Below are 7,500 nucleotides of genomic sequence, written 5' to 3' on the forward strand. Positions count from 1 at the left end.
CATAAGGAAATATAGGATGCTATGTTCATTCTGATCCCTATCGAATATTTAATAATTAGGAAAAATTAAAGCAATTTTTTAGGGAAATATCTTCCACTGTTGGAGAGATTGATTCTATGATCATCCTGGCAAGGATAGTTCGAGGTTAGAGAGTGGATAAGGGATATTACCTTAGAATGGGCTCCATGCTATTCAACTTTATATATATATATATATATATATATATATATATATATAAATATATATATATATATATATATATTTGTATTTATGTATTTAGTATATATATATATATTATATATATATATATATATATATATTTATATATACATATAAAAACATATGTATACTTATAAGTATATATCTTCATATATATACATATACATTTACTTAGACGTTTCCCTTAGTTAGGGTTTATACCTACAGAAAGTGAAGGTTGCATTCATTGCCAAATTATCTAGTTTAAGCACTGGGTGAAGTATAAATTGCCTGTGGGAAAACTTCCAGAATAAAGTTCCTTGATATCATTATAAGGAGAGCCAATTCGTTTCCACGTCAACCCCTCCCCTCTCCCCCTCAAGCACACAGAAACAGACTGCTTTCAACTTCCATTCCCGCACGGCATTCGTGCTATCTCTTTGTCACTTTCATTTTCTTACGCTACATTTTCTTTTATCTTATAAAACCTCAAAATTCTGCACTATTTTCGTCAAACGTGTGTGAGCATACGTATGTGTGCTTGCATGTCACATTTTCTGTGCTGATCACTTTCCCCTACCAGGAGTGGTTTCAATGAAGAAACGATACAACTGTGACTTCCACATTAATACTGTTGAATTGGAGATGAACTCCCGTGCAGAAAACGTTGCTAACATTAGCAAATTCACACACTTTCACGGAAGATTCTTAAACTGCGCATCGAACCCCTTTATACGCAATGAGCGTTAAATTTCAACCTCCATCATGCACGTGCTCTTGCACAACATCGAATTTCAGGCTCCTCCTTTGTTGCACCTCTTTCACGGCATCTCTCCTGCACTTGATAAGTCTTTTCCTCCTGCCACTTCACACTGTCGAATTGCACACTTTTTACCACTACCATATCATCCTACATTCTTTCCATATAACTCAATATCTCTCAACTTTCTAATCTATTTTTTAACCTACGATAGCCTTAGTATCATTCTTATGAATATTAATGTTTCTTAACCTTTCAATGTTTAATATGCCTTGTATACAAGGCATTCTGTTCAACGCAACAGAGTGTACCATTTTTCTTCCACTCACTTAAAATTCACCTCTATAAAGGCGAGTTAGCTCAACCGTCCATTCATGTACCCATACCAAGGCTTCCAAATAAAATACAAACTTCCCTCCAATGCTTTTCGCGCACCTTTCTACCTTCCATGCTTCGCTTATTCTGTGATTCCCAAGTTCCCTCTTCTTAACATCATACGTTATATTTCCTCCGAAAGGCCAGTACAAATCAGACTTTCATTCTTCCTCCATCCATACTCAATGCTCCCCCTTCTTGGTTTCAGTTGACTCCCGTTACCACACCTTTGCTCGGGTTTTCCATCAATTTTTTCTGCTGTCAAACACTTTTAGGATCTTTTACTAGTTTCTCCAGTTTCTTTGGAGAAGAAAATAATAACATTCCGCCACTCTGCAAAGTGTGCTATTCCCCAAATAGCAGGAGGCATGGTGTCTAAAGCCCTGTATCCGGTAGTAATGCCTCAGAATCAGAGAACGCACACACAACAACAACACATATATATATAACCGTATTATATATATAATATATATATATATATATATATATATATATATATATATATAATGTATATATATATATATATATATATAATATATATATATATATATATAGAAAATACATATGAGTGTTTCTGTGTGCGTGGTATGAGAATATATGTATAGAGTTTCAAGCACACATAAGCGTACATTCATACGTATTAACACATCCGCTATAGCCATTAGCATATGTGTGTCATTTGTGTGAGTAAAAGGTCTTCCAGATTCATTGTGAAAACTACTTCATTATCCCTGGGTTCATGACGTATGATATTAAGAATCCCTTTACTTCCCTATCTAAATGAAAGAATATCTAAACATAACACTACCTCTCACGATCATAATTCAGATCGCGTATCTATAGGGCAGAAACCCCTTTCCTGGTTTGTATTTATGCTATTGATGCTATGTGGCGAAATCGCCTATATTTTTGGCACCTTTGTGCGACGCTGAAATGTGATGAATAGGGCGGGTTTATTTATGGAGCGCTGTTGCTTCTTTTGTATTCAGAAAATAAGTGTGACCGGCGAAGCACCGCCATCCATAAGTAATCGCAATTATTTATGCAGTTGTTTTCATTTAGCTTCGTACAGGATGCTTTTAATAACGTCTCCTTTCATCAATTATGTTTGGATATTTGTCAATATTGATAGATATACAGATGCGCACGGACTAAAAACAAGATGTCGAATTATTCACATGATATAGGCAGGAGAGACCATTAGTTTACAAATCAATCAATATGCTCAGTGCATACTTATGAATACCTTATATGTTCGTGAACTAAGGTGAGGATATTTGACGCTTTCTTGCAGCACTGGCGTCGATGACATCACTACGAAGACCCTTCCCAGTTTTACATGGAAGGTAACGGAAAGATGACCGATACAGTGACCTCAGTGGCTGTTTGTTGATCGTCTACATTACAAAGTGACGAGCATGCACTGTTCCTCAGGGCTCAATCAAGCACTAAAGGTTCTAATTGGAAAAAGGGGAAGTCTTCCTACGATAGGTTAAGCTGTCACGATTTACATTGTTGGGAAAAGAGAGCCACCACTCTATGCAATCTTTTTTGACATCATAAGATCACTGGATTGTGCTGATATCAACGTAAGAGAACAATGGCATCATAATCTCCATTATTATTAGGTGACGGAACTTGAATACACACATATACATGTATATGTGTGTGTATATATATATATATATATATATATATATATATATATTATATATATATATATATATATATATATATATATATATTATATATATATATATATATATATATATATATATATATATATATATATGTAAAACTTATAAGATTTTCGCTCCTGGTGAGCTTAAGTTTGATAATAAAAAGGACAGCGAGAAGGCTGGAGATTATTTCCTCTTTTTATTTACACCTATGTTTCGGGAATTCTTTCCCATCTTCAAGGTTATAAATAAAATGAATATTTTACAATATTACAAATATGCTAAAATAAGCTAATAATTATGAGAAATATAGTTTTGCAATATAACAGTCATTATTAAGCTAAAATAAAAATAAAATTACAACAGGACTTTAAGCTAAAAGTAAGTTAAAACACTACATAACTCAGGGAAATAACAGATCAAAAAGCAAAACAAAACATATATACTGAAAAAATAAACAAGGAAAGCGTTTTGCCGGACTTACTGTGGAGAGGGTTGGTTCTCCATCGGTTAACAACGAAACCTGAGTTTTGTAGTGTTTTAAATTACTTTTAGCTTATAAAGTCGCTTTGTAGGCTTTATTTTTATTTTAGCTTAATAACTGTTATATTACAAAACTATATTTCTTATAATTATTAGCTTATTTTAGCACACTTTTTTAATATTGTTAAAAATAATTCAATTTATAGCCCCGAAGATGGGAAAGGATTCCCGAAATGCAGGTGTAAATAAAAAGAAGAAATGATCTCCTGTCTTCTCACTGTTCTCTTCATTATTAAACTTAAGCTCACCAGGAGGGAAAATCTTACAAGCTATATATATATATATATATATATATATATTATATATATATATATATATATAATGTAATGTATATATGCATACAAATAATATATATATATATATATTATATATATATATATATATATATATATATATATATATATATATATATGTGTGTGTGTGTGTGTGTGTATTCAAGTTCCGCCACCTAATAGTGATGGAGATTATGATGCTATTGTTCTTTTTTTACGTAGATAGCACAATCCAGTGATCTTCTGATGTCAAAAAAGATTGCATGGTGGTGGCTCTCTTATCCCAACAATGTAAATCGTGACAGTTTAACCTACCGCAGGAAGACTTCTTCTTTTTTCAATTACAACCTCTAGTGCTTGCTTTTATTATGTGGCTTTGAAAATGGGACTAAACATCTTGAAATGTCAGTACTTAGAAAGGAAGAGAATCGTCCATCCCCTTGCACCAAATTGAGATATATATATATATATATATATATATATATATATATATATATATATATATATATATATATATATATATATATATATAAAAATGACGGTCGGATATGTATGTATGCATATGTATATGCTCGCTATAGACTGCAAAATTATTGTGGGGGACGGTTTTTAGCCGGATACCATTTTGATCCGGATATCCGGCAATGTTAACTTTTTCATTATTATTCGTAGAGAAAAAGAAAACTCTATTCTGATAGAACCTTTCACGAGGATTCTAAATATGCTCTCATTTTTTTCTACGATAAATAATGATGATATGACGGTTCAATCAATGCCGGCCTACGGTTACCTGCCGTCAGCCGGCGGAGCCGACAGTGATAACACTTTTGTACATTTACAAAAATGCTTAAATATCATTCTGAATAACACTAACCTGTCTTGTGCTAAATCCCTCAGCCTTCCTTTTGTGACCTATGATGTAACAAACAATGGGGTTTTGTCACAATATCCTGTTGACTGCTATGTATACCCTGTATACATATTAGATATCAATTTCATTACTCTTAGTATTAAATCTTAACCTCAGTATCTAGCATCTAGTTTCAGAAAAAAGCTCAACACACTGTATTGCAAATCAACAACAACGTTCTCAAGCCTGAACACTGGAGGTGTATATAGCATTTTGTCAGTTTTTAATGACCTGGACCCCATCTAATAACTACTTATTACCAATAGGTGTCTAGACTAAATGAAAAGAACGAAAAGAAGGGGGAGGGTTTAGTAAAGTGAATGAACAAGTGGGTAATGCTATCTGTCATAGGTTGAAGCATGACACTGACTTGGAACAGCAAGTGAGGCAGTAGAGGAAGCCTTCACTATTCCTGGTACTAAAGAATAGAACTGTTTCCCACAGAAAGGAAAAATGATACAAGTGATCTATGAATTTGTCATAACAAAGTGTTCTCATAACTGCCAAAATCCAGAATCATTGACGAACTCATTAGTGTGACTGCCTAGATTGAAATGATGTCCTTGATATTTAGCAATTAAATTTTTTCAAAAGACCTCTACCGTGATACGAACATCGCTTGACAAGAATGCCTTCATTATACTGACATTGATAGCCTAATGCCAACAATAAAACATACAAGTACCAACGCTCAGAATATAAAGCAATTATAAAAGACTGCGAAAATTTAGCTACAATGGATATAATCTTTCCAACGACACATGCAAGAAAATGAACGACCAAGTACAAAGATTTAGTTTTGATACGACATCCCAAATAAAAAAAAAGAGGCAATAGCCATCCAATAACAACTTATGTTTACTACTGTGCACAAGTAGCTCTCGCAAGTAAAACCTGTAACATTACTAGGATAACTTAAACTATCAACAACAAATATTGCATTTACTCTCTTGGTAGAAAAATTCTAAACAAACACTTTTATATAAACTACGTGACTGAACTACATTCCTGACATTATTCACCAAAGGACAAAAACTTGCTTCGAAAGGCTAGATAATGCTAAACACAGCCTAGGTCTATCCGAGTAGTAAAACTCTGTGTTCACTGGGGCTTGTGATTCTCCTTCATACGACAAATAACAGGAAGATTAATAAGCACATAACAGTTTAACTGACATTTGTTTATTAATCTGGTTTAAGTGTTCCCCTCAGTGGAAAAAAAAATTAAAAAACTTAATCAAAATCCAAAAGCGAAGGACCAAGAAAACACACGGAGATTTCCACTAGATTTTTTCTGTAATCATTTCCAACATTTGTGCTCATAAAAAACAGACAAACAATTAGTATATATAATATAAATCCCTCCACTCAGGGGAGAAATAGAACATCTTTGCTAAATATTACATGCTTTACAAAACATGACTTACACCTTGACAGTAGAAATCACTATATTATTGTCCTCTACATTAATTATGAACAACAGATCTGACCATAAACCTACTTTCAATAAAGCCATTCCATTTTTGTCTAAAATAGAAAATGTCTAAGGATAATATAAAAAGGAAACAATACATGTTAGAAAACAAGTCTTACTGTTTAATCTACTGAAGATAATTATCAATTTTGTTATTGCTAATCGAACTTGAAGAATTTCACATGTTTAACAAGTTATATTAACGTGATGACTAGAACATCTTTCTTAATGATATGTCCTTAGCAATAACAATAATAGTGAGCTACACGATATGCTTAAATTAAGGCAATAGCAAAAAAACTTAGATTTATTTGCATTAACAACGAGGATATAAAAGTGATTGAGCTTTTGGCAAAAGAGAGAGAAAAAAAATTCTTAAGCCAATTCGAATGTCCATATGCCTAAGCTTGGCTAGTAAAATTCTAAGAATCTTATTGGCCGGTTTGGTTAACGTTAAAATTACTTTTAATCGGAGGACAAATGGAGGATGGGACGTGTTAAAACTGAATTTGGCGCGGAGCTGAAACAGTGTTTATTATTATTTTAAATTAATGACTAGAGTACTTAGCACTTACATCAGGTTTGATATGATTAATTAGAGTATCTAATTTAAAAAGGAACAACTCCTACACGATATTATATTAATACCATTACTTTCTTTATAATGTATTGAAATTTATCTTTGTAATCCACAACTTGAAACTTGTTAGGAATATTTGGAGTATCAGAGTAAAATTGAAAGATCGATGGATAATTATATGGATGAGACGGTAGTTCGGGATGGCAATGGATTATATTTGAATATTTTTAAAAATTCTCAAAAGTGATAAGGGTACAATTCTTTTCATTCGGTACATCTCGTTCCAAAGACTGAAGGAAATATTTTCATTAGCTGATGGAACAAATGATGAATTATGATTTTTCTTTTCTTTTTTTGTTTTTTTTGTTTTTTTTGTTTTTTTGTTTTTGTGTTTGCTGCTTGACATATCTGTTACTGACCAACAGCTAAACGCACTGACAAAGCAAAATATGTCGAATTAACATTTATGCTGTCGTGGCTGGCAAGTCTTAAACCAATTTTCCTTCATCTGATAAAACTAAAAAGGAATTTGTGAGTTATCTCATTTGCCAAGGTAAACGTTAAATAATCGTTTTTCTAAGTTTGTCACAGCATTCTTTTAATTGAAAATTCTCATATTCTGACAATGTAAATGATTAATTACTGTTTTCTCAGCTGACAAAGGAAAAGATAAAACAGTGATTATAATTCTGAAGGAATAAATGTTCAAA

This window comes from Macrobrachium nipponense, chromosome 1 (genome assembly GCF_015104395.2).
Source record: "Macrobrachium nipponense isolate FS-2020 chromosome 1, ASM1510439v2, whole genome shotgun sequence".
NCBI lineage: Eukaryota > Metazoa > Arthropoda > Malacostraca > Decapoda > Palaemonidae > Macrobrachium > Macrobrachium nipponense.